This window comes from Aythya ferina, assembly GCF_964211825.1.
Source record: "Aythya ferina genome assembly, chromosome: 1".
Classification (NCBI taxonomy): domain Eukaryota; kingdom Metazoa; phylum Chordata; class Aves; order Anseriformes; family Anatidae; genus Aythya; species Aythya ferina.
This window is the reverse complement of record NC_140296.1, coordinates 108812315-108839821: the sequence shown is the minus strand read 5'-3', so window position 1 is coordinate 108839821 and position 27507 is coordinate 108812315. Positions and strand designations below refer to the sequence as shown.

The 27507-nt window shown below is 35.5% G+C and overlaps 1 protein-coding gene across 3 annotated transcripts in view; it reads right to left on the bottom strand.

Moving 5' to 3' along the window:
* Window positions 1–27507, bottom strand: part of CADM2 (cell adhesion molecule 2) — a 679737-nt gene that overhangs the window by 363698 nt on the left and 288532 nt on the right. The gene's annotated exons all lie outside the window — the stretch shown is intronic.

Sequence of the window (27507 nt, the reverse complement as noted above, 5' to 3'; positions counted from 1 at the left end):
CTCATACTCAAACACTTATTACGGGATTCCTAACAAAGTTCTAACATCTGTACTTCTACCTAATGCTAAGCATTCGGATGTGGCTAAGTAACAGGTCAGAAGGACAATAAATGTCATTGTCTACAGAAGCCCTTCTAGTTTTTTATATATCTGTATGTGGACAGACAAATCTGAACTTTTTTCTTCCACAACTTCAAAAGTCCTTTGTAGAAAAAAATAAAGCATCCCACAGGAATAATTTCTCATTGCTAAGGTATGGGGAATTCAGGGATCGTGATTTTTAGAATGGCATAAATACCCATGGAAGTAAGTGAATTATTTTATTGACTTAGATTGAGGGCACCAACATGGTTGACTTTAAGGGAACATCTACACAGCTAACTCAATATGTAGTGTTAATGTGATTACACCTTCTCAAATTAGCTTTAACCAGTAGCAAAATGTACTGGCAGATTTTACTGTGGGCTAGCAACCACCATGACATATACCCAGACTACCTGTTTGGCTTGCACAGTTTCATCTGAAATCCAAGTCTTCATTACCAGAAGTGTATTAACAGTGAACACGGGCCAGCCTGCTGTTTAATGTAGCAAGCATGCTATCACATGATCACATGCTACATCACCATTATTTTCTACACTGAATTTTCTCAAATCAAGTATATATTAAAAATAATAATAATAAAGTATCTTTCTTATGACTGGGTGACAGCAATGGAATTTTTGAATAGCTAAATCAAGGGGAACAAAAAGAGTACTGCTGAAAAGTTGAGTGACTCAGCTGATGAAAAGTGTGAACGTGTTTTTTGATTTGAAACCCAATAATCTGAAAAGAAATATGTTTGCATTTATTTTTTATATCATTAATATCAGTTTAATTTTGAAGGTTTCTTATTAAATAATCTATCTAAAAATAATTGTCATTTGATTGATATGAAAACAGTTTTGATTTAGCTTTCTAGGTTTATTTCTATCAAAATTGTATGATTTGCAAAGTAATATATTTTCTTTAATTATTATCACAACAGCAAAGTAATTTTTCTGGTTTTTCTATTGAATAATTTGATTACTATATAAAAGAACTTTGCTTCAGCCTGCTATTGATTCATGTGTACGTGCATTAAGATTTTATGGTCTGTCCTTTTATGAGATTGTGATGTGTCCCACGTCAAGGTCAGTGCAATGCTGTATTGTATTTGGAGGAATTCAGAAGGATGATTTTGAGTTACTTTGCCAGTAATCGAAGGGAATAGGTAAATCATTTCAAATTGCCACCTGTCACAGCACGTAAACCGGTATAAGTAACAGTACAACATGAGAATTCTGTGAAAAGTATTTTTTCATTTTCATGTTCTAATAATTTTATTTACTTCAGAACTGCAGAAGATTTCTACACAATGTAAGATAAAGAGTATTTATGAAATCACATAATTACTAAATATATTTTTGAGGGATACAATCTTTTTTTTTTTTTTTTTTTTTTTTTCTCTTTCATTTTACATGGCATCTGTATCTTAGAAAGTTTGGAACTTTGTTCTCCCCTTTTTAATTTTTCATCTCTTTCAGGCAAGTCGAGTTTGGAGATCTTTTTAAGATATATGAACAAAGACTACAATACAACAACATTAAATTCTGAAAAATAAAGCACAACAAATAAAGGTTGCCAAAAATAAGTTTTCCATATAATATTTCATTTGATTCCACATGTATATTTAATGCAAATGTATGCTTTAACAACTTGACTTCATATTAGCGTTTCTGCACAACTCCCTCCTGGTTCATGGAATTAGACAGTTCACAAGGAAAATAAAATCAGTATGCTTTTAACCTGATAAATCTATTTACAGTCCTAAATTTCATTTAATCCTTGTGCTGGCAAGAAAGCTCATAGTCTGAAGGCATTTTATTTTCCTGGTGAAGTCAAGTCTTCTGTTCAATTACTTTCTCCTAGACTCAGGATGCTCAGGTAAAAGGAGGGATTATCCATTATCCCTACCCATTTTTATCACAAAAAGACCATACTTCCATTCACAATAAGTACTGAGACAAAAATCCAATTTGCCCTTTTTTCACATAGAAAAAAGCTGCTTATGATGTTGTGGGTATACATGAAAGTGATATGAAACACCAAAAATTTCTGCAATTCATGTAATAATTTAGAACATGCCCCATTGTCACAACTTAAAACCGAATGAAAATTGCCTTGGAAATTATGGCTAATGAATGGCCCTTGTCACAAATTATGCATAGAAGTTTTGGTAACTTACGTAATTTTATATAGCGCTGTACTGCATTAATATATTCTTGATTAGCTCTATTTTTTCACATTGTCATCAACCTCTATTAATCCTAGGAGACCCAAAGAAATACAACTCAACTTTCATAGCTTCTCTCTAAATATAGGTATGGTAGACCTTTATTTTAGCCTAAGAAGCTAGATTTTATTACTTAAAATGCATAAATAATTGACAAAGAAGCAGAATCATCACAAAAACCCTTACCTGAAGTCTGGACTGAGCTCTCACAGTTAACAAAATTATGGAATTTTCCACTTCTCCACAGAAGCCCCAGAAAGAAAATTCTCACAACAGGAATTGAAAACATAATGACTTGAGGCCTCAAGGTGAAGGTAGAAACAAGAAAAAGAACTGCTACATTGCCTTATATAACTTCATGTGCTGTCTTTGCATACAGCATAAACATGATGAGTTATTAAAGCCAAACTAATAAAAGCCCATTTGGTTCATTTAATGTTCTTTCAGTTACTCAAAAAAAAATTAACACCAGTAATTTCAGATCGCACACTAGTTAAACAGCCAGCAATTGTGCAAGCAAAAACCTACAGCCACCCATTTTTGTTGTTGTTGTTTTTGTTTGAGGAATTTTAACTTCATTCACCAGATGCTGACATTATGGAAGATTCTCTTGATTGTTGTAGGTTTGTGATAGAAATCAGGATTTGCACACAAGCTAATAGGATGCCTTTCCATGAAAGAAGGAAATGGTACATATAGGTGGACTTATTAATGCCAAGCAATATAGAATGTCTGTTCTGTAAACATACTTTAGAGCATTGTATTGTAAAATATTTTGGTTTTAATATTCCTGTTAGAGAAAACATCGTTTTCACCTAAAACTCTAATTTGACTACACAGATACTTTATATTATTTTATTACTACTCTGTTCATCTCAATTACCATCGTGCACTTATATAAAGCATGAAAAACCAATTGTTTTATAATTATCTTCATCTTGACCCTTTGCTAGTATGCTACACATACAAAGTCAATTAAGTTACAGTTTTATCACTAGACATTTTTCTCATTTCAAGTCTTCATGTGGTGTGACAGGTAAAAAAAAGAGTGACAAACTTAGACACAAGTCTTCTAGCTCTGATAAGAACTGTACTGTCCATTAATTGACCAGGAACAGAAAAGGATGGCTACTGACAGCAGGAAGAGCTGGAACAAGTAGGGAAAAAAAAAAAAAAAAAAAAAAAGAGACAAACCAAAAAAACAAAACAATCACTACAAATTGCCCTACAGTCAGAAGATATCTGTATGCCAATTCCTGGAATAATTCAGGAAATGTTCAAAATGCCATTGTTATGAAAGTTAATGATGTTCTGTGTTCTGCACAATTTACAGATATCAATTTGACCAGGGATATACAATTTGTACATTTTAAACCTGCACTGCAACTCTACTACCATTCATCTGCTACAGGTAACATGGTCCAAGATTATAACAAATAGCATATTACATTTAAAGTAAGAGCATCTGCTAGAAGTACATCAAAGAACAACAGATGTTGCTACATCAAATAACTATCAATCTTATGCTGATCTAATGTCACTGACAAGGAAATCAAAATGCAGCTGGACAAGGAAAGAGAAACCCATCCCAATTTTATTCATGAAAGAACTCGGGATGATTTCTATTTTAGCTATGTAATCTTGAAATTGCTGGACATCTCACCAAAACATACCTTTAGAAAGCCATTTAGATTCATTACAGCATTCTGTATAGCGGTAAAGGATTTATGCTGTTTACTTGCCTTTATGTAGCTGTAGGATATTATGTTTCTCAGTATCCAACAGGTTAGGTACTAGCAACAAATATGGAATCTCAATTGCTGAAATTTGAATTCAACATTATCAAGAACACGCCAGCACTGCCATTCTTTTTAAAGTTATGTTTTTAAGATTGGATACAGTCAGCAAAAAAAGACTTTCCAGAAATACTCTGTTTTCGGAATGCTATACATTACTCTTACTGGAAAACTACTATATCAAAGACTGCAACCTATGAAAAACAGGTATCAATTTTAATTAAATTTTCCAGTAAAATCTTAGAAAGTTGTTATAGACATTCTAATACTGAGTCTTGGCTGAAACCACTGCTGTTTGCAAATTACACAGAACTCATTGCACCTTAATTAAATAATCAGGTTCATAAAAAAAGTCCAAACTGTCTATTCAAAATACAATACTTTTACAGGAGTCACAGCCACAAATATTGATTAAAAGGAAAATAACTAGTTTTTAAAAATTTCTCTATGTTCAATACCAATTTAAAGCGAAAGAAAGAAAGAAAAAGCTAGATGAAGAATTGTTTTAGCACAGAAAACATAGTTTCATCTAAATACTAAAACCATAGCAGAATATAACTAAGAATATAACTAAGAAAGCAAGAATGAATTGTGTACTTTTTTGATAAGAAAAAAAAAGAAGTTACACGTGTTAGTTTATACAGCAATGTTCTTTGTTTTTCTGTTCCTGTTTCAAACCGTTATGTAACTCACAGCATGAGACCTTTTTTAGAGCACTATACTGAAGTATTAAAAATGTTTGGGGTAAGGAAGACTGATGTAAAAAGCACCTTTTCTTCGTCCCACAGATATTTTACATTAAGTGTATGCTTTCCAAATCCAAATTTTCTCCTAAAACTAGTATACATATGCTTGCTAAAAATAAATAATTAAATAAATAAATAGTAAATACTATTTTTATTCTAATAGATTAACAGTAATTTTGGCAATTTTATTTTGTAATTACTATAATCATTAGCAAATTCATATTGTAGTAAATTAATCTTTAGAGAAGAATGACATCTTTTTTTTCTGAACCAGCACCAATCAAAGGAATAATTTCTCTCCTGGCAAAAAACAACAAACAGAAAAACAAACTTGGTTCTTCAAGCCAGGATGTCCTAATAAATATTACTCAAATTAAAAAAAAAAAAAAAAAAAGAAAGAGGCTTTCAGAAAGATTTATTGCAAGTGGCACCATCTTCAGCTTTTAACAAAATGCTGGCCTGCATATACTACTAAAAGCAGAAATGGCTTTGTCTTTTTCTGGGACATTGTGGTATTTCAGAATCTTCTCTGCTTTAGTCCAACTCCCTACTTTTTCACTATCCCATCAAACTTTTTTTTTTTTTTTTTTTTTTTTTTACTCACTTTACAAAGTGACCATATTGTTACCTTATTTTTACTTTGCAAATATACAGACACACGGAATACATCCACTATTGTAACAACAGAATTGAACTATGTTAACAGATGAAAGTAAAACATAACTAAACGACCATAGCACAGAACATAATTCTATCTATTAGATTTTCAACCTTTCCTATGAGTAGAGATAGTTATTTTTCCTTTGGAAGTCAAATCTGTTACTGATTCAGACATTTTTCATACGCAAGAGAATTTGATGTCTACATATACACACACACAATTATAGTACCATTATAGGCTTCAGATACCTGGAATTTGTTACCTTGACGTAGTCTGATTATAGTGAGAAACCTGGTATTTTCTTACCTAGAACAGAAAAAGAATTTTTTAGATTAATTTGTAGCATAATTCATATTGTACATTTTGCAAAATAAAATTGAAAAAACATACAACCAACAAGTTAGGTACTGACTATTCACTCATAAAATGTTCCTTAATATTAACACAGCCTGAGAGTATCTTCTTGACAGCATTGTCTACCACAGTCCTGTCATTTCTTGCCCTTGGATGACTATAAACTGAACCTTTCAGTCAGCCTAGCTCAAAAGCTAAGCCCTGAAACAAAAATCCAAGATCCATGTTTGTTTATCTCTTGGAATGAATCAAGTTGTTAACTTTCAAACTTTGTACAGTGTGCGTGTAACACCATTCATACAAATGGGCATGCATATACATTTTCTATGAAAGTAAAAACTCAAAGGCAAGTTTTATAGTCCAAACTCTAAATTTTTTGTCTCACGATTCCACACAAATGCTTCTGTGCCATTTTGTCTTCTGACTTCCCTTCCAATAGATAGCCAACAATGACAAACATACCATGAGGTTTTGCCAGCAACACAGCGAACCCCCTCCACCCACTTACATTCCAGGCCCTAGGTCCCCATCGCCATCTTGCTGTGTCTCACCCTGCTGACCACTAATAGCCACACCATCAGCCTGGGGCAATGGCTGCCATGTGCCAGCTTCACAGTGCAGCCCTGCCGCAAGCCCAATGCTAAGGCCTAATGGCCGTTGCCCTGCTGCCACTCTGCGCCAGGGCAACCATGGCCTCCGCCTGCCCTACCACATGCAGGGCAAGGGCTTCTGTGCCACTAATGGCTCCTCTGTCAACAACAGCAGCAATTTCATGGGTCAAAACTTTGTCCCAAGATGCTGTGAAGTGGTCAGAGATTTCATTTAGGAATCCACCCGTTCAACAAAGAGAGCGGAAGGATGGGTTCCACTTCTCATCATTGTTGGATTCAAACACTGGCCTTAGGTTTCAAAATGAAGGGCTCAGTTACAGTGGTAATACCAGATTTAGGTCAGGCGTGAAGCGTGACAGAAGGCACCCAGGCCTCCAGGCCTCACTCTGCTTCTCCACTCCCAGCATGGTCACCAAAATACAAAGAAATGGTGAGCAGGGAACGATGGTGTCCAGGGCCATGCTTTCACACCATGGTTCCTCCGGGGGCAAACCTATCTCAAGAGTTCTTCCAATGCCAGTAGTTATATACACACTTCTTTCTCCACACAAAGAGCACCGTTTCTCCATGCTCTGTTTACACAGCCACATGGCAACCCAAAACTGCTTGGTGGCAGTTCAAAGCTTCAATCACTTAAAACTCTTTTACTGCTTTCATTCCAAACTGGATCATTTAGATATGGGTTAGTATCTTGTAATAGCAATGCTTGAAATGGCACAACAGAGAGCATGAGAAGTCTCAGCAGCGAAAGCACACCAATGTTGCTGGCAGAGGAATTGTCACTGGAACCCAGCATTTACTTTTACCTAATTCTGTTTATCCATTAGGTGATCTAACTGATTTTCTCAGTGAACTGCTGTGGGACAGGAAAGCTCACTTCTCTCCAGTTGTTGAAACCTCTGGACCAGAAGTTTTATGAAACTGCTTCTTTTCCTGCTCCTTCTGTCAAGTTCATGATTTTTAGTAACTGCAAGAGGACAAACTATTAGCTCTCAAGCTACATAGGAACTAGCCTAGGAATTTTATTTATTTATTTATTTATTTTCAAAGGTGTTTCTGTTTATTTTTCCTCAGTAATCATGACCAAGAGATCAGGGATGAGCAATAGTCTTTGGGATGGGTAAGAAAAAGGAAAAGAAAACTTTTCCACTGGTAACTGAGTTGTAGTGTTGTTTCTGTAATTTTATTCTAGAGGAAAGCTATTTGCTTTCATCCACATAACTTCAAATAAGGGCTTCAGTACACTGGAAGAATTCTAGGCTATTCTAGCAAGAATACCAGCTGTGATAATTATATCATGATCATTTAAAAAAAAAAAAAAAAAGAGTTGAATGGGATGCTTTTTAGGTTTTATAAACAACAAAATATTTAGATTTTAAAATGTCAGCATGTTTTATTTAAAGGTTGCTAAATACCTTGAAAAAGGAAGAAAAACAAAGTGCTACAATTTGAAAATATCTCAAGAAAAACAAACAAACTAACAAAAAAAAAAAAAAAAAAAAAACTTTCCTGACTAAAATAAATTCAGCAAAATGACAATGAGTGCAAGATGGTTGTTGCTAGACTATACAAATACAATCTTTTGTCATCACACTCAGCTACCCCATTACCATAAGTCCTTACATTTATTATCTCACAAGTCTGTTAGTGCTCACTAGGATCAAGAAGATTTTTTTCTGGCAAATCTCTGAATGCTGCTGCAAGTCACCCCTGTCTTTATCAGGGGCATCAAAGGTAACCTCGATGTTGAACTTCCACCAGGACCAAGCAAAGGAAGTTCTGAGGAAGGAAGACTGTTCTGCTATTACAAGTGTCATCACAATTCAATATATCTTGCTTATTCAAACAGTGGTAATATAATTCGTCTACATGATGTAGCGGCTCCAGAGAAATATTCTCTGATGCATCATTCCACCCTTCCTTTTGTACTTTTCCTATCAATGCAGAATTAAAATATATATTTGCCTTAAGATTTATATGTATTATTCTGTTTTTATTGATGACTACACCACAACCATCGGTACCGGGTCTTTCATATTACATGACTGAAATTTAAAAATGATGCTTGCAAAAGAGAAAGAAATTCTGAGACAGTATATGGTGATGTATTACTTAGATCTGAAATACTAAAACAACTGCAGTTTTTATTAGTTAGGAAACATTTTACAGAAAGAAAAAATATAATGCATAGAATAGAGTATTATACCCTGTAATTTCAACACAGAAACTGAACATCAGATGTTGGTGAGTACAAGCAATATAGATGTAGTAATTAAGTAAGGAAAGTGCTTGCATGTGGGATAGCAAAGAGGCACTGACATGCTGTGGTTTGACATAGTCAAAGGGAGCAATAAAAACTAGAGAATGAATTCTGCATGATGTAGTCGGAAGAAAAAAAAAAAAAAAGAAAAAGCAAGAAAAAAGAGCATCACTGCAGATTTCCAAAAACAGGTATGGAGTTCATTTTCACATGATTTAAACAGATCCAAGCTGTGATAAATTGGAAGTGCATCATATAAGAAACATACCAATGTTGGAGGTGACCTCAATTATTTGAGGATTTCAATGTGTGTTTTTTTTTTGTTGTTGTTGTTGTTGCTGTTTTTTTCAGTTAGTTCTGAGAGTTCACAATGTTTACAGAGAATAATTATTATTATTTTAAATTTTTAAAGAAAGTAGTAAACTGTACTATGGGTACAAGAAGCTGGAAAAATATAGCAGGACAAAGAATGGTGAATCATTTCACAAGACTATCCCTTTACCCTCTTTTGAAAAATGTTTGCAATACAGAACTTGCCAATATGTTTTGGATGGGCATAGGCCCATTCAGGAGAAAAAGAAATAAAAAAGAAACACTTTTCCTTAGTTTTCATTATTCTACAGTAGAAATGAACACTAGTTTTATGATCTGCTATCCAGGAATAAGTTGAGTTCAATAAATATCAATCAATTAGCAATCAAAAGCAGTGCATAGCACAGTATAGGTTAGTGATCGTAAATAAACAGATACATTCTTCTTAAAATCCAGTTGGAAAAATCTGTTAGAAAATACTCCAGAGGAATGAAACAAAATGGTACTTTTAGGCTGTGATTACTATTGATGAGTCAAACTACTATAAATTACAAGCTACTGTAAATTACCGCCCCTTCAGACAGATGCCTTATTTAGGATCTTAAAACTGGTCATTTTATATATTCAATGTTAGCAACCTCCTTCTTAATTTCTTAATATAGATTAATCCTCTGAGTTCAAATTCAGAAGACAAAAAGTAAATATTTACATCTTCACCCCAGTTATGCAGACTGCATAGATATCAGCCATACTCACAGTTTTCAGGCTAGTCAGGCCTGCTTTTATCACATGAAGCCTCCCTGAGCTCGACTTTGGGTTGACTTTGAAGTTTATGAGCTGAAAAGCAGCTAAATTAAGCAGAACAAAACAAGCAAATGACAGCTAAGGAAGCATTAGACCCGAGTCTATCCATTCAATTAATTTGCAGTTTTACCCACTCTTCTGTTTAACTGCTCTGTCAAAATTTCGACAGAAGTACCATGTGACTGAATCTATGCTATGCACAATAAGAAGCTAAATATCTGAAATATAGACAAAATAGATACTTCTGCACAGCAAGACACTGTAAAAAAATAAAATCCCACTCAAACTCTCTACCATTTTAGTTAACTTTTCAACATAAGCATTTGCTATTTTCTGGTAATTTTACATTTTGTTATTTTATTAAGAACAAAATGAAATTAAGACTCATAAAGAAGCAGTAAAATATTCAAGTACTAAACTAAGGAGTGATTGTATAAATTAGAAAAGCCTTCAAGGGAAAATGGCATAACACGCTGGCAGGATACAGACAATCATTTTGTCTTATTATAATATCTAATAGAATTCAACTCAAATAACACATTTGAGTTGAATTAAGATATGAAATCAGTCCCAAAATAGGACAAAATGCTGTTTCAGTCAGGTCCAGCAGCTTCACCCACAATTACTTCAAACAGCCCCTGTTTGCCTTCTCAACCCTTCAACCAGATTTTCCATTTTAAAATTTGCTTGAAATGTACACTGAGTGAATAAGAACACCACTTAAAGATTAGTAGAAAAACTATAGAACCCTTTTATTTTCAGACAGACTTTTTACAATTATTATGAACGTGTAAATTATTAGTGAAGGTGATGCCTGCTCTAACAGAAGCACGTGAGAGCCCACTTCTGACAGTGGGTGAGAGCCCACCGTTAACTACAGTGACATGAAATGTGTTGGGTAAATTTATAGAAAGTGATCAAAGTAATCAATCAAGTTTATATACAAGAACATTCATCAGTCTGAAGTCCCATAAGTCCCATATATACATAATATAAGTCTAAAGTCCCATATATATATAATATATATATATTTAATACAAATAGAATACAATGTCTGCATATGGTATGTCATAGATATACACAGGACAAGAGGCTCACAGCCCTACTTCTGCAGCTCAATTAGCATCAGCTGAGTGAATCTAATCTGTATCTGGCTTGCATCTCACCACAATGAAGACAAAACCAGCAAGCAAAGTGTTTTTTTCTTCTTTATGCATTTGCTTTAGTAAACATGTTTTACTTAGGTCCCCACAGAGTCTCCCTACAGTTGCAGAGAGATTCTTCCAGTAGTCAACATAACTTAATAATAAATATATATATATATATAGCTTATAACTTTGTTAAAAATATAGCTGAAATATGTTAGCTGAAATGCTGCCTCTAGCACAAGCCAGCAGGTTTAGCTGCCTGCTAAATTGATGCGACTGCACACTGCACACTTTGAACACCTATAACTAAACAGCTTGAGCTAAATAATTTCCAACTTATCCATCCAGATGTTATATTTTTGGAGGCATCATATTTGTATGAGGTCTGGGCAGGTGCTTATGGGGACAGTAAAATATGTATTTTGACCCAAATATAGTGTCACTCCTATTCTCTGAATCATGGAAACAGCAGAATCATTAAAGAAAACAATGAGGAAAATTGTGTTATATCAGCAATGTTACTAAAAGTAGCTGACTACACATTAGTTGACTGCATTTATTTTAATGTGATCAAGATGATTAAAGTATGCTGTGCACTTCATGAATGTAGTATTACAAAACACATGCAATGACAAAATCTTATTTTCCGCACTCTAAGTTTAAGCACTAATAAAAGTAATTCTTTTAGAAAATGATTTTCTGACAGTTTTTGAAAGCTCAGATGCAGATGTACTTATCTGTCCTCTAAAGCCAAGATAAACAACAGCACAAGCTTTTTTGCATGCGTGGTTGATTTTCAAATCATGCCTTGAAACAAAATAATAATTATATACAACTAGAAACAGAGAAAAATGTCCTTAATTCATGCTACTGACTGGAAAACCAATGCCAATGACTAAATCAAAAGAATAGGTATAGTACACTTAAAAAAAAAAAAAAAAAAAAAGTTGAAAAAGTTGCACCAACCACCTGATTTCAGCTTAATTTCCATTACTTAGGACAATATATCATTAGTGTACTAGTCAACTTCCTATGCCACAGGCTTTTAAGAAGTATTAGCAGCAGAACCATATCTGTTTTGCTTAAGGACTAAACTAATAAATAAATAAATAAACAGAGTTTATTAAAAATATAGAAAATTTTAAAAAATAATGCTGGGTCAAATCAAAACATTTAATTTATCCCAAACCATTTGGATTTTTCTCTGTGCAAATGACACTTTTGTCCTGCTACACAGATTTTGCATCCTGACAGAAAAGCTTGTACAAACTTTGTCTCTCAAAGCCAGACAGGTCAGACCCAAAATCTCAATTGCATTTTGGGTTAACAACTTAATCTACGCCTTTATGGATCTCAGTAATCAAACTCTTATTCTTTACCTTTAAACTCTGAAGCAGAATTTCCATTATTTTCATGCTTAAATTTTAAGGTAGGTACGTCAGGGAATTACAGGTCAGGGTAGCTCTGATACACTGGCTAAATAACCATATATTACGTCCTACTTCCTGAGTTTGTTTTAAATAGTGTGCAAATTATAATAGTAACTATTGATCCAATTTTCACTACCTTAGAAAACTTAAGTTATTTTGATAACTGGTAGCTGAAAAGACTGGTTATTATTCTACATTATATACCATGTCTTATGTTTATTGTAATTGCAAATAATTGGAAAGAGATTAAGAAGTATGTGTGTGCTAGATACAGAAATGAACTGAGTTGCTGTATCAAGACAAAAAACATACAGAAGAAGCTGTGGTAGGTTGATCTTAGCTGGCTGCCAGACACTCTCACTCCCCATTCTGAATGGGACAAGGGAGAAAATAAGAAGAGAGAGTTTGTGTGTTGAGAGTAAGACAGGAAGATCACTTACCAATTACTTTGAGGAACAAAACAGACTGGGGAAAATTAGTTTTTATTATTGCCAATTAAAATAGAATTGGATGGTAAGAAAGACAAAAAATTCAAACACCTTCACTCTTTCATTCATGACTTTTCCACCTCCCCACTGAGCAACAGAGACAGGCTGGGGATGCTCCCTAATGGCTCCTCTGTGCTGCTCCTCACACTTTTTCCTGCTTCAGCATGGGTCCTCCCTGTGGGCTGCAGTCCTTCAGGATAAGCTTGCTCCAGTGTAGGCTCTTCACAGGCCACAGTTCCTTCAGGGCATATCCACCTGCTCCAGCACAGGGTCCTCCAGGGGCTGCAGTGTGCATATGGGCTGCAGGAAAAATACCTGCTAAATACCTGCTCTGCTGTGATATCTCCACAGGCTCCCACACCTGGACCATCTCCTCTTTCTCCTCTTTCTCCTTCTCTCTCTTCTTGTTATCTGAATTTGGTGTTCTACTTTTTCTTTCTTCCTTTTTCTTCTTCTTCTTCCCCCAGCCCCCCCCCACTTGCCTCCTACACCCACCACAATTACCAAAATTGGCTTGGTAACTAGGACTGTCTAGGCTGAAAAAATCATTTGGAAATCTGGGTAAAAAGTCAGTTGTCATTTGACCATGAGTGGATGTGGTCCATTGCAATTTCTCTGTCAATCTCTGTATTCAAGTAGATACTCTATGCTAGTTATGTGACTGGTCCTGCATGAAAAATGATAAATTTTGCTATTTACAAAACATTTTGCCTTCAGTTGTTCTCTTCATTTTAACCATCTCAATTATAAAAGTACGTGTATGTAAAATTTCTATCAATAATATTAAACAGATAAAAGAAGAAGTCATACTATGAGGGAGATGAAAATTGTCTTAGTATTGACATAAACAATAATTGATTATGTTTCTCAGCCTCTATTTCTAGAAATTCTTCTGTATTCCACTTAGGATTACTAGTTAGCTTTCATTTCCTTTCAAATTTTGCCTCTGGATAAGCTCAACTATTCCCAAGAAGAAACACTGATCAAGTACATTTGTCATGCGAACAACCATAATAAGGTAATTCATCATAGTCTGTCAGAGTTTTATTCCAGGAAGACTGCTGCATTTTTATCCTTACTTAAAAATCTGCTGTCACTCCTGCTGAAAATTTTGGTAGACACTTTGGACATGTTTAAAAGCCCTTCCAAACTGATAGTGGCAGATAATTAAGTTATCAGCTATCAAAGTCTTTTTTCACTCTTTGCAATGTTTATGACACCATGAACCTTTCTGGCAGGTTTAATCTGACCTGCTCAGAGTGTGCAACCCCTTGTTCCTTTCCTTTTCCTTTCTTAATAGTAGCCAATGACCAAAGTAATTCAGTACGACAAATGAAGCTCTTCTGGAGAGTCAAATTGAGCAATTTTGTTTTCAATGCCTGAACTCAACTACATCCTGCAATCCATTCTTCAGCACTGCAATGACAATAGTTACTTGAAGGCAAGGCAATCTAGACTTTAGGTTTCCAAACAGAAGAAGAATAAACCAACAGATGCAAAATTGTGTGTGTGTGAAGGTGGGAAGTGCTATTTAGGCTGTCAGTAATGCTTAACTTGTTTTGTATATTCTCCAGGCAAAGTTGAACTTTTTTTTTTTTCCTCTGTGCAAGCTTGGCACTTCACCAGTATGTTGAGAACAAAATTTCATGTATTGTTCCTATATTTTCTCTTATGTATTATTCTGAGGACATAAATATTGTCTTTCCAAAAAATCCCACTTTTTGGTAACAAAAAAAAAATAAAAATAGGGCATGCAGTTTTAATACTGGTGAACATTCATACAAATGGAAATGCACCAAAAGAAAAAATACTGGGAATGAAGAAGGTTCTATTTTCATCTTCCAGAACAGCATTAACAATAGCAAGGAGAAAGTGAACTCAATCTTGCAGATCTATTGCCTCACATACAAACAGAAGCAGCGCATAGTTTTAATCCTTGCACCTTGTCCATCATGACCTTTTATCTGGGGCTTTTCAATATAGCAATGCAAGCCTAATGACAAAGTTATCTTAAAAAAGAACTTGAATCAATTTCCACTTCAGTCCCAACTGTCAAAAAGGCAGGGAGAGAAGTTAGATCTGATAAGCAAAATTAAAAGTAACATCAAGTAAACCTACCCATAGATACACACAGTAGATTGCTAGCAATGCTGTGCAGTCTGTGTGTAATTGTTTTATTAACAGCATTTCATTTATGGGAAGAAAAAAAAAAAAAAAAAAAAAGCAAAAAGCAGAATACCACAAGATTTACCCCGAAGCAAGGTTTCATTGCGCTATGAGATGGGAATTCAGCATTAGAAGATAAATGAGCACTCTTTGTAATGATGTGGAAAAGGGAAGGAGCTCTGAGAGCTGTAGATGGAGGAAGGACCATTCTTAATACTTACGTGACTTCTATTAATAGGTCTTTTATAGGTCCTAGATGAAAATGGCATATCTTACAGCTAAGAATTCTGGGTGGGCAAGAAACCAAGTCAGTAATATTTCAGTCTACATAACACCTTAGCTTCCAAGTATTGTTTATATTTCTGTTATACGGAAGAGTAAAAATGAATTAAAAAATAGAGAAATAGAGTAATACACTCAAAGACTCTCAAATGCTTGAACTTAAGAGCATTTGTAACAATTTTGCTTGTGTTTAGAGTTTCTGAAGGTTAGTTACTGAGAAGAAAAGGAAAGAGAGATTTAGAGGCTAAAGCAAATGTTATTTTAAAACTAATCTTCAGGCATCATCGTGCTTAGTCTTCATCCCTACTCTTTTTACATGAATCATACGTGGGGTCACTCTTAACTACGATAAAAAAAAAAAAAAAAAGCTGCAGAAACATGATCCCTAGAGAAGATCCTGAAATAATTATACATTGTAGAGTGAAGGTCTTATCACTGCTATCAATTCTAAGTCAATGTAGAATACAACTATATAATCCATCATTTACAGCTTGAGGGACAAAATCTTTACTGCAGAGTATCAGCAAAACTTAATACTTTTGTCCAGACCACTTGCCTTGGTCAGTTTTCTTTCCCTAACACAGAGTGAAGAGGATGAGAAGAACTCATAGACCTCTTGTTCAGGAAATCTCTGAGAAGAACCCAGCTGAGACAGATCTGCACCATCAGCCAGTGTGATCAGGTGCTCTCCACAATCACCTTAACCATCCCTCTTCTTTGGCCAAATAGCAAGTGTGAAAAAGAAAGCTACTTATGTCCAACATATATGTTGCACACATTACTTAGTAACAGCACAGTGACCGTCCAGTTCTCACATGGAGTTTTCAACCTCTGCTGCCCATGTTCCCTTACCACAGTCTCCTCAAGAGGAATCATGAGGTATCCACTCCATGGTTCCAGGCTCAAAGTGAACAGAACTATCAGACAAGTAAGTGTAAAAACCTAAAGTAGCCATAAAGTAGACTCTCTGATTTTGCATCTTCTCCACCCCATGACCAAAGGCACTGGCATACCAGGGCTTCTTGCCAGGCAAGGAAGAAGTTCAGAGCTGTAAAGGAAAGCAGCCCTGACTAAGTATAAATGGCCTTAACCCACCATGTCCACGTAAAAATGGCAGAGCCTCTCATTTCCAGTTCAGAGTAATTTTTTTTTTTTTTTTTTTTTTTTTGGTTTGTTTAATAACCTAGCTGCCCTCAGCAGTCACAACTAGCCTGTGCTACAAGCATTGCTAAGAAACTGAATCTGTAATTTCAGGCATAGATTTCAAAAGGTTCACACAAGAGCTAAGTGTTCATATTCCACTTGAAGACAATATCTTATTCTAATTTATTCATATCCTGAGTAGAAAATCTTGTGTCTGCTCTGCTGTAACTATTTAGTATTAGGAAAAGCTGTATTACTCATATGGCTGTTATGAAAATTTGCCAAGACTGTAATGAAGGCAAAACTGCTGGAGTACGTACAATGAGTCAGAATTACAAAGAATCCCAATTTATGTTTTCAAATAATATTAATTTTTGATGTAAAAGCCTTATCAACGATACAGCAGAGCCAAGCATAGCTCTTATTGCTAAAGGGACCTGGGGACCATGACAACAAATTTCAGGACACTGGATTTTAAACTGGAGCCACTCTTATCTCAAAACAATCATTCTATCCAGGGAGTTATAAAGACAGCCTAAACAATGTGAGGCCATAAAATGTTTGACCTCTTTCCCACAAACCAATAAATCAGGGTGTCAAAGAAGCACACCACTATCAAACTGATGAAACTACGAGACTGATGAGAAGGACTCCGAATGCAGGTAGGAAACATTTCATTTCAGATTTCCAAGGGGAATTCTCAATACCAGGTAGACTGAATTTCTACTCAACATTTTTCTGTGTGGCTATCATTAGTTTTAATTATTTCTGACATTTTGTCTATCATACTGAATCCTCGGAGAAAAGTAATGAGTCTCCTCATGTGAAAGGTGAAAAGAATGAAGATCATATTAAGATGCCAGAAGTAATTAAACCACATGATCTTACTCACTATAAACCCCATAAAGGATCCCATTAAATACTTGCAACTACTGGCATGACTACAGAAATCTCCTCATTAGCTATGAAAGACAACTTGCAGCATCTTAATTCTGGCATTTCAATTTCATTAGTTGATTGTGTATGCTTGTTCCAGATTTAATATCAGCAATTGTCAATTGTCTGATAATAATGACTGTGTCAGTAATAGACAATTAATGAGGGCTACTTACCTGAGTAGCTGAGCCCAGTCATTTCCTAACTGTTTCTCTTCAAGTGGTTGGGAAAGTAGTTTGTTAAAGATATCTTTAACCTTTTTCTGAAGGTCATGTTTGTACGGTAATAAAACTTACTCAGCTCTTTGAAAGAATATACCAATCAGTTCAAATCAAAAGCTTTGGAAAGTACAAATTACATTCTCTCTCTTTCCAGCTTACTGGGAAAAACACTATGTGACAGTCTCAAGAAAAATTAAGCAGGGAAGTCTAACAGTCTGTATTTTCTTATCTTAATAGAATTTTACAACAGCAATGAATGCTTCAGAAATACTACTAAGGAGAAAAGCTAATTGGCAGAAGATTATAAATTGTATTTATATATTCAGCAAAATAAGTACAAGATAATTTATTTTTATATTCAAAACTATAACTCAGTGGGTAGAAGCAAAGACTGCAAAAATAATTTAAAATACTATTCCAATGAGAAATATTGTTTTATGAAATATTAACATATCAATATACTTCATAACAAGCATTGATACATTAAAATAGTGCATCTTCTCTCTATTTCTACATAAAACACATTTACTAAGCAATTTTCTGGGCATATACATCTACCTATATATGCAAAGTTTTAGAAAACAGGCAGATATGTTCTCAAATGTCTTCTGAACTAAATTGCCTACCTTTTCCACAACTCCATTGGCAATGTTCATAGAACACATCTTTTCTAAGGTACACAAACACATATCCAAATGTAACCATTTGAGTATTTCCACTGCCTTCAGTAAATCAAGTTGCTTGTATTAGGCTTAACTGATGAGTCTGATCAAATCTTGTCTGAAATGTGGTAAAAGATAGACAAGAAATAACATGTTAGAGTAAATATCATAGTATGTCTAGAACTGCCCAAGGAGTACTGAGTTCATTCTTTCAATACTCAGTTACCATTCAGAAGTTTCTTAAGCACTGCATCTTTGTGTCAGAAGAATATAATGAGCAAATGAAATTGCTCTGTTTCTCCTGAGGCCACCAGTTACATGTATATCATATATTATAAAGGGGTGATTATGTTGCGACTTTGTTATTGCCAGACTTTATGTTAAAATTACATATTATTTGACACATGCTTTCATAACTGTTTGTTAAAACAAATCAAAGTAGCAGACATTAAAATACAGGCAGTGGCAAGGTGGTGACTTCAGATGCCAATTGTGACTACAGTTCTCTCTTTGGTACCTAGCACTGTAGTTTAAGTTCTATTATTGATCGATATTGTTGATCTTTAGGATCAATTTTATTTTATCTGTGAGCTATCAAAGACAACTTGTGGCCAGATTTGGATGACCAATTCATGGGATATAGATGAACATGAAATAGATCTCCAAGGGATTTTTTTTTTTATCTTCATATCTGTTTTTTTATTCACTTAAGTCATAGGCAGACACTTGCCTTAAATGTAGCATAATTACTTAGCTAATACTGGAAGCAGCTTATAGAAATATAGAGTCCATATTTTTATTTATTTATTTATTTATTGGGGGGGGGGGGGGGGGGGATAGAAGGGGTAGTAAGTGTATGGGGGGAATCAGAGAAGTTATTATGCAAATTCTCATATAGAGGGCCAGAGAAGCATAGCACAATAACTGTACTACCAGACTAGAAATGCACAAAAGGCTAGGTTCTGTGTACATACTTCTGACCAATAAAAATAAATAAATAAACTACCACCATATGTTTTTGTCAGCCCACTTCAGCAGAAGAGCCAAATTCAGTAAAAACGTATTGGCACATAAGTACAAAATCTGAAGCTTATACTAAAATGTATCTATTTCCTTCTACTAAACTTGAGAAACAATTAATAGGCCAGTATCTATAAAAATAAAAGATCTGAAAACAGGAGGGAAACAAGCCATTGGGAATATCTTAGATTTTAATATCATATATAGTAATTGTTATAGTACCATCAGATTGTTACAGTACTCAGAACTGTTACAGTATACCACATCCCTGATATTGCGAAATTTCCTTTTCAACACATTTAATGAACTAAATCTTACTGGGTGTTGACATGAACCCATTTTCTGGGTTAGCAAGCACAATTCTTTGTTGCATAAACCTCACATTTGCACAGTTCACATATCCCACTTTGAAGGAAGAAGGAACAGCTTTTTCAAGACTAACAAGTATTGCTGATGAATACGCTGTTGGTGGCATGATATATTTATAAAAGTTTTCTCGTCACAGATATGTGTGCAAAACAATTAGTATTTTTATCACCTGAAGCTATTGAACTTAACATCCACCACCACAACGGCTGGTGCTTAACTTTGAACTAGCTTTAAATGCTTCCTTTAAAAAAAGTCCTTCTCTTAATTTTTCTTTTTAAAGCTTCAGACACCTGAGAACTCCATTTTACTTATTAAGCTTTCCTTGGTGTGTCTTCTAAAACACTTAATCTGAAAAAAAAAAAGATAAAAGAAGTAAAATAGACTTCTTAAGATTTCATATATCAGTATGTAAGTAGGAAGGCAAGAAAAGCATTAGGTCTTTCCATCTTTGTCAGTTACCATTAAAAGGTGCAATCTTCAAATGAAAGCAAGAAAAAAAGAGCATGTCCTACTTATTATGAAGTATATCACTTTAAAATGTGTATTGATAGTTAGAAAAAAAAAAAAAAAAAGAAACTCTGCAATAGTTTATTTAGTATGAATGAACATGCTAAGTGATTCAATTAGAAAAAAAGATCAAGTATTTCTATTCTCTAGACTTTCTTCTTATAGAACAGTCTTTCAGAAGTAGTATTTTTATTGAACTACATTTCAAGATCTGAAGGATCTTTATTCTCCTAATTGCAATTTGAGATAACAAAAATGACCCACTTTGCCAGAATTTTCCCATTTCTCATCTGTAAAGATACTGTACTCCAGACATTGTTTTCTCCAATGGCATTCCTTATTTTGGTCTATTGTCCCAACAGAGAAAATAGTGGTTTTCTTTAAAAAAAAAAAATGAAGAGTAATGGTGGTTCTTGGAAAACAAATATTGTACTTAAAGATTTTTATTTTACTGAGAATGGCCAGTGGGAAAGGTGTGTCATCACGAACTCTTTTTTCATATTAACAATCAGAATGTAATTCAAACATTTTTAGTCATAACATATAGTTGTTGCTGTGCTGATTAATAGCAATGGACTGAATCCATGTTCAGATGCCTGATTTAGCCTTCTGATTGCACTGAATTCCACAAGGGTCTCACTTTGCTTACTAAACTGAGAAGTGCTGTCCTTTCACAGCACAGAAAAGAAGATCACCATCTGTTTCTTTGCAAATACTTTATCTGAAGAGATTTTTGTAAAAGCAGGAAAAGTTCTGAGAATAAAACAGGAAAAATGTAATTTGAAGTTGTCACAATAAAAATAAATAGAAGATGGAGATGAATGGTGGTGGGTGGTCTGGCAGCCTGTCTGAAAACATATGGCTTGGTCTAAAATCCACTGAAGCTAGGAGAGGTTTCTGTTTTCCTAAAGAGATTCCAGTTACAGACAAGGACCTATATAAGTCATTAAGACTGCAGAAACAGAGTCATCTTGTTACCACTGCTTATGGATTTTTTTTTTGTTATTTATGGGCATGCAAGTTTGTTATTTAAATATTGTGACATTTCCAAATACATTGTATGTTACCATAAACTCCAATTTATAGCAAAACAAACTGCTTCAAGCTGTGCTGGATGTGGCAAATAGAAGCTGAAGGTGTCTAAGGAGTAAATGGATGCCAGCTTGTTAGCTGCAGGAAGAGGCTGCAGCAATGAACACTGTGAACCTGCATAATGAGGAGCTGGGTTTCAGGAAAGGCTGAGAGATTCAGGAGGCAGATGAGAAGAAGGAGCAGAAGCAAAGGTAATTTGTAGTTTTGAGACAGTCTGGACATATTATGGTACAACAGGAACTTATGGTAAGAAGCAGGGTTTATGGAGGCATTGCAGGAGGATAACTAGAGCTGTTGGGTAATTAGGCAGCAGATAGATGCCTTGCAAAGACATGGAGGTGGCCTGGCCAGCAGACAATAAGGACTCGTGAATAATTCCACCAGTACCAGACTGCCAAAGCCCAGAACAAGAACTTTCACAGTCCTTTTAAGAGGAGAGATTAAAAAAAAATAATAATAAAATAAAATAAAAAATAGTAGTACTAACTATAGACTAATTACTATACTAATGACTATTTTTAGTGTGATTGCTAAAATGCTAGAGTAATGTTTTCTCAATTAACTCTTCAAAAGGAGTCGCTGCTTCTGTTTCTTCTTGCCCCCATAACACCACTTACTTTGTATCAGTATGAACACTTGTGTGGCTGCACACTAAATACCAGGGAATTAATGCAGCTAAAAAATAACATGTTATTCAATTCACAATCTTGTCACGTAATTCTCACTCAAGGCAGGAGTATATGCAGGAGTATAGGTGCCTGAGGCAGCAACCATTTTCCATAGGGCACGCATATATGGAAGTGAATAAATGTTTGCAATGACTTGAGGAAGAGCAAAAAGAACCTGAAGAGACCATGTCTCCTCCACTACCTAATAAAACTAGCATAGACTGTGCCTTCTTCAGGATTAAAACACAAATGACCATAGAGGTTCAGTGCTTACCATTTCTATTCTGCATTATTTGTAACACAGGCTTGCAGAAAATAGATTGCAATTCATTTTCAAAATGAACAAACAAACAAAACAACTAATTGTGGTTTAAGAACCCATTTGCAATCACTTCTAGAGCAGACTCTCTAGTTTTTGTTCTATCCCTGTCTGTGAGTAATTTGCAGATCAAAAGCAAATGAGAACTTACTCAGCAAGAGCTTCCAGGTTTTGTAAGGTAAATTACATTTCCCCTTTTAAAAAATGTCCTTCTAAATACATTGCAGCCATGATACTTTGGTTCAAATTTTTGTCTTCTTACAGGTCTGGCATTCTCTAGTATAAAAGGTATCAGTAATGTTTAGATACATGAGCCTCTTTCACCACTCCACCATTAACATTTTACCATTTGTGCAGTTCTACTCGATAAGGCTTGTGAATCTGGCATTTCAAACAGTAGGAGAAACAAATGTAAAATGAACCAACCAAAACTTCTTTCTTTGGCTGTTGCCCAGCTAAGTGACAGAAACATAGAAGATAACAGACCAAGCTTATTTTCACCACTGGTGGAAATATGCTACCTCTCCTCTTGCTTCACTTGACTGTTGTGAACACTACCAAACAAGCAATGCCCAAACCATATCAGTAATAGGAGACAAAGTAACATTGGCACCATCATCTAGAACTCCACTCTTCCATTAAAAGTGGTTTTCCATTGAAAGATTGCATTAGTGTTAAAATATTACAGGCAGTCAAAGGCAGCCTTAAGAAAAAGGAAGAAAACATTAAGTTGCTTAGAAAGTAAATCAGGCCTTAATTCATATACATGCATTCTCCCCCCAGTTGAACTAAAAATATACTTGAGGTCTAAGCTGATGATTTCTTTAAGGGAAATGAATGTTATCTTTACCTTGTGGCCATTAACAACTCAGTCAGCTATGACTGGAACTCTCTTGAACTCCAGCTGCACATAGTGTCAACTCTAACACAAGTTCACATAATAAAAGTGCCCTCTTGTTCTACAAGAGCAGATACTGCTCAAAAGGTGTGTGTATATATATATATTTATATATATTTAAACACTTCACTGTCCTTGCCACTTGTCACTGTCACTGAAAAGTATCACTGCATTTGGCATCAATACTCTGGTGAATTACGTCATCAAGCTCACATTTATAAAAAGTAAGGCAGAGAAATACAAACTACTGCTCCTAAAGCTGGATTCCTGAATCCCCATTTTGTCAAGTATCCATCAGCAAATGGAATACCCACAGCTATAGTTTGTTAAAATGCAACCTGATTAGCACTTCAGACTCTCCTTCCCAGCCCAAACCAACCCCAAGCCATTTAAAATTACCAGGTCTCTAGTTACAGTGACTAATTTCAGCTACTTAAATTTTGAAGTGCTGACCAAAGCATTTTTAACATTATAAAGAGGCAGCGTGCATTATTAAATTAGTAACATGACACAGTCCTCCTCAGAATGGAGGATGTAGAAGAATTAGCAGCTACCTAATTAGAACAGAGAAGGAAGATCAAGAGAGAGGTCCCCGAATAGCAAGTCTACACAGTGCTGAGGGAAATTATTTGTTCTGTTCTGGAAACAGTCTGGCCACATTAACATGCTGTTGTGCTGTGCCAATAAACCTTCTGAGGCTAGGATGCCCTGGGTGTAAACGGGTAATAAGTGACTCAGCTCGGGTCGGGAATCAACAAGCCCCAAATCTTGCATTTCTGAACACTGTTCAGAACTACCTGACACTGGGTCTAGTAAAGCTTTTTTGTGATCAAATCTTGCTGTGCAGTTATGCTTATCTCCCAGACAGGATCCATTTACTGCTAAGCTTCTGTAGTGATTTTACGTGGCAAGATTTTGGTAGCAGGGGGCCATAGGTATAGCTTCTGGAGAAGAATCCAGAAGCTGCCCCATGTTAGATAAGGGGCCTGCCACTGGCCAGAGCCAAGCCAACAAGCGATATTGTTTGCACTTCTGTGAGAGCATATTTAAGAAAGGGAAAAACAAACAAACAAAAATACTGCTGTACAACAGCAGCTGAAACAGTGAGGAGTGAGAAGCAGCCCTTCAGCCCCCAAGGTCAGTGCAGCAGGAGGTGCTCCAGGCACAGAGCAGCAGTTCCCCTGCGGCCCGTGGAGGGGCCCCTGGTGGAGCAGGCTGTCCCACTGCAGCCCATGGGTCCCGTGTGGAGCAGATCTCCACACTGCAGCCTGTGGAGGAGCCCCCAGTAGTGCAGGTGGATGTGGCCCGGAGGAGGCTGCGGCCTATGGAGAGCCCTTGCTCTCCATAGCTATGTAGGCCCTGGGCCAGAGCCGCAGCTCATGGAGAGGAACATTTATTTTTTTTTTTTTTCCCAGAATGTCTCAGAAATCTTAACAGACCCATAAGTAATTTCTTGGCATCGCTCATTAGTCTTGATTGCAGTGCCATATGTGGCCAAATTCATAAGTGTGTTCCCTATCCTCTTTGCAGAGATCTAGGCTTCTCTCCTGAAAGAGGAGTCCCTCTTATCGTTTCTTTCCTACATCCACCATTCTGCCCTCTCCAGATAGCGAGTCTGAAGCAACTGTCAAATAACCTGTCCATCAGTTTTGTCAAAATGCTAGATGATCCGTCAGCTCGTCACCAGCCCACTTGGCAAAGCTATTTTCTTGCTTGGCCAACTAAATATAGCCACTATACTACACAAGTGGACCTATTCAAATGCCAAGGAGATTTTGTTATCTTTTCACTGGCCATAACCATTGATTGCCTGTCATAAACAATGCCCATGGAAATGGAGAATGCCAGTGGTAAGAGGTTAACCCTTGGAGATCAGGTAAGAAGCAACACACGAATATACGTACACACACAAAATAATCAGGTAAAACAGGCCATGGTATTTCATAAAGCTAATGCAAAGATCTCTTTTGATTGTAAGGCTATGGTTATACATAAAGATAAAAGTGACAAAAATCCAGTACTGTTATTTTGCTAAAAGAAACCCAGAAGGCTTTGCGTGCCTTGGAATAAAGGATGACATAAAACTTCTACATAAACTCCTGGGATGCTATAAAAAAGCGAGTTTTCAATTTCTGACCCTGCACACACTCAGTAAGTATGCCCCACTTGTTCAGCCTATAAATTTTCAAGGTTATTGGGAAAGTGAAGAACAAAAGATGTGCTTCTCATAAGAAAAAAAACTCCTTCATAGCAACAAGATAGGATTTTCTAATTATTATTTCAATTTTTGGGAACTCCTCCAGATATTATTACCCATGCAATTTAAAAAGTTAAATAGGTTAAGACATTATACTCTATCATATTTTAAAATACATTTAAAATTCAGTTTGATTAAAGTCTAACATGCAATATTTGGGGATATAACTATAACATCTCTTGCAGTTTTGAAAGATGTTGCTAGATATGAGCTATGGAACCAATTAGAGCACCAGTTCAGGCTGAAGAAAAATGAGCCTCCATAAATAGAGTACTTGTATCATATAAAAGAAGAAGCAGGCATACCCATAATGCCAAACTAGAACATCAACACAGAAATGAAACAGGATTTTCAAGGAAATATGACACAACCAAATGAAATACCTGCAAACAGGATTTCACACTGAGCTCTGTATTTCAGCTATCCAACACAGGCATCCCAGTAACTAGTTTACAGATGAGACACTGCATAAAATATAACTGAACTATTAATATTAAATAAATAAATAAATCTCCTCCCTAACAGACTAAAACCATTCAAATAATTTACCTATACAGTCTTTCCACTGTCTTATATGCTATCTCTTTCAACCAAGAAGGGACAATAGAGAAGACAGGCAGCAAGACTCAATCCACATACGTTTTAGTTGCTTCTGAAAATCCAACGTGATATCACTACAGTGAACACAAGAAAAAAATAAATACATAAAAATGGTGATCCAAGTCTACTCAGACTGACTTTTGTGAAAATGTCTGTTTTAGCGCACGTAGCAGATAGCTCACTTTTTAGAGTTATGAAATGTTATACTGCACCTTTTACTATCATCAGTGGTAGCACTTCATCATGCTACAAAGACAGAAGAAGCATTGATGTTCTAATCTCTCTTTTTAAAAAAAAAAAAAGAAACAAACAAAAAAACAAAAAAAAAAAAAAAAAAAAAAAAAAACATTTTAATCCTTTTCAGCTTCTTTTGAGGTACAGCTTCCTTCCAGCTCACAAAGAACACTAATGACATCAATAGGTTGCTCATGAGGGCTCTTGTAATGAAATCTTTGCACAATAATTCCAATTATTTTTTATTTATTTATTTTAATAATTCTGTATTTTTCAAGAGACAAAACCAAACAAGCTTCATCGCTCTCCCCACCCCCACCCCCAACACACACCTTTTTGTTGTGGCTTTCTGAAACATTACAAAGCAAAATCTCTTGCTTGTCTTTGTGTTGATCAGCGAGAATGAAAAAGGCTCATACCAAGTTGGAAACAAGTCAAAATGCCCTTTCTGACTTGTTAATGAAATCCTTCTGATGTACAAAAGGCATTTATTCACCACCTTAATAGTCACACTGCAAGTAGATTTTATCTGGCTGGGGACTTATTTATTTGAATGAAAAACTAATCTCTTTTGTGGGATTCACAGAAAGGATTTGAATTTAAAAATAAATAAAAGGAATTGTTTACCTGCACATAGATAATAATACCTCTGGAAATGCCATCTATGGATATTGACTACTGAATCATGAAGCATTAGTCTGGCGCATTTAAAAGAGTTCATGCTATAAAAGTATAATGAGTTTATGCTCTAGACTAGCACATAAAAAAATGAAGACAAAGTTAAAATTAGATTCCAGCTACACTCAGAGAAATTAATAGAAAAATGTAGAAAATGTTCTTAGAGATGGGTTTTGAAAATGCACAGAAAAAGGTCCTGCTTGAAGCTTTACAAATTTCATTTGACGGGACTGACCTGACATAAGGTTGGCAAAGGATGCAACTGTAGCCTTAATTGAATGAGCTCGGACATCTGTCTCGGCTGTCAATCCTCCTAACACTAAGATTGATAGATGCAAGCTAATCGCCAATTAGAGGCAGCTCTTCCCGACACAGGCTGTGATTCAAGGAGCTGCATGAACTAGCACAGAGGAGGCTGCAGCGACCGCGCAGAAGGGAGAGGAAGGTTTCTGTTTGTTTGTTTCCAGACAGACCAAGAGATCTCCTTAAACCCAATTCTTTGAGCAAAGCGTCACCCACACAATAACAAAA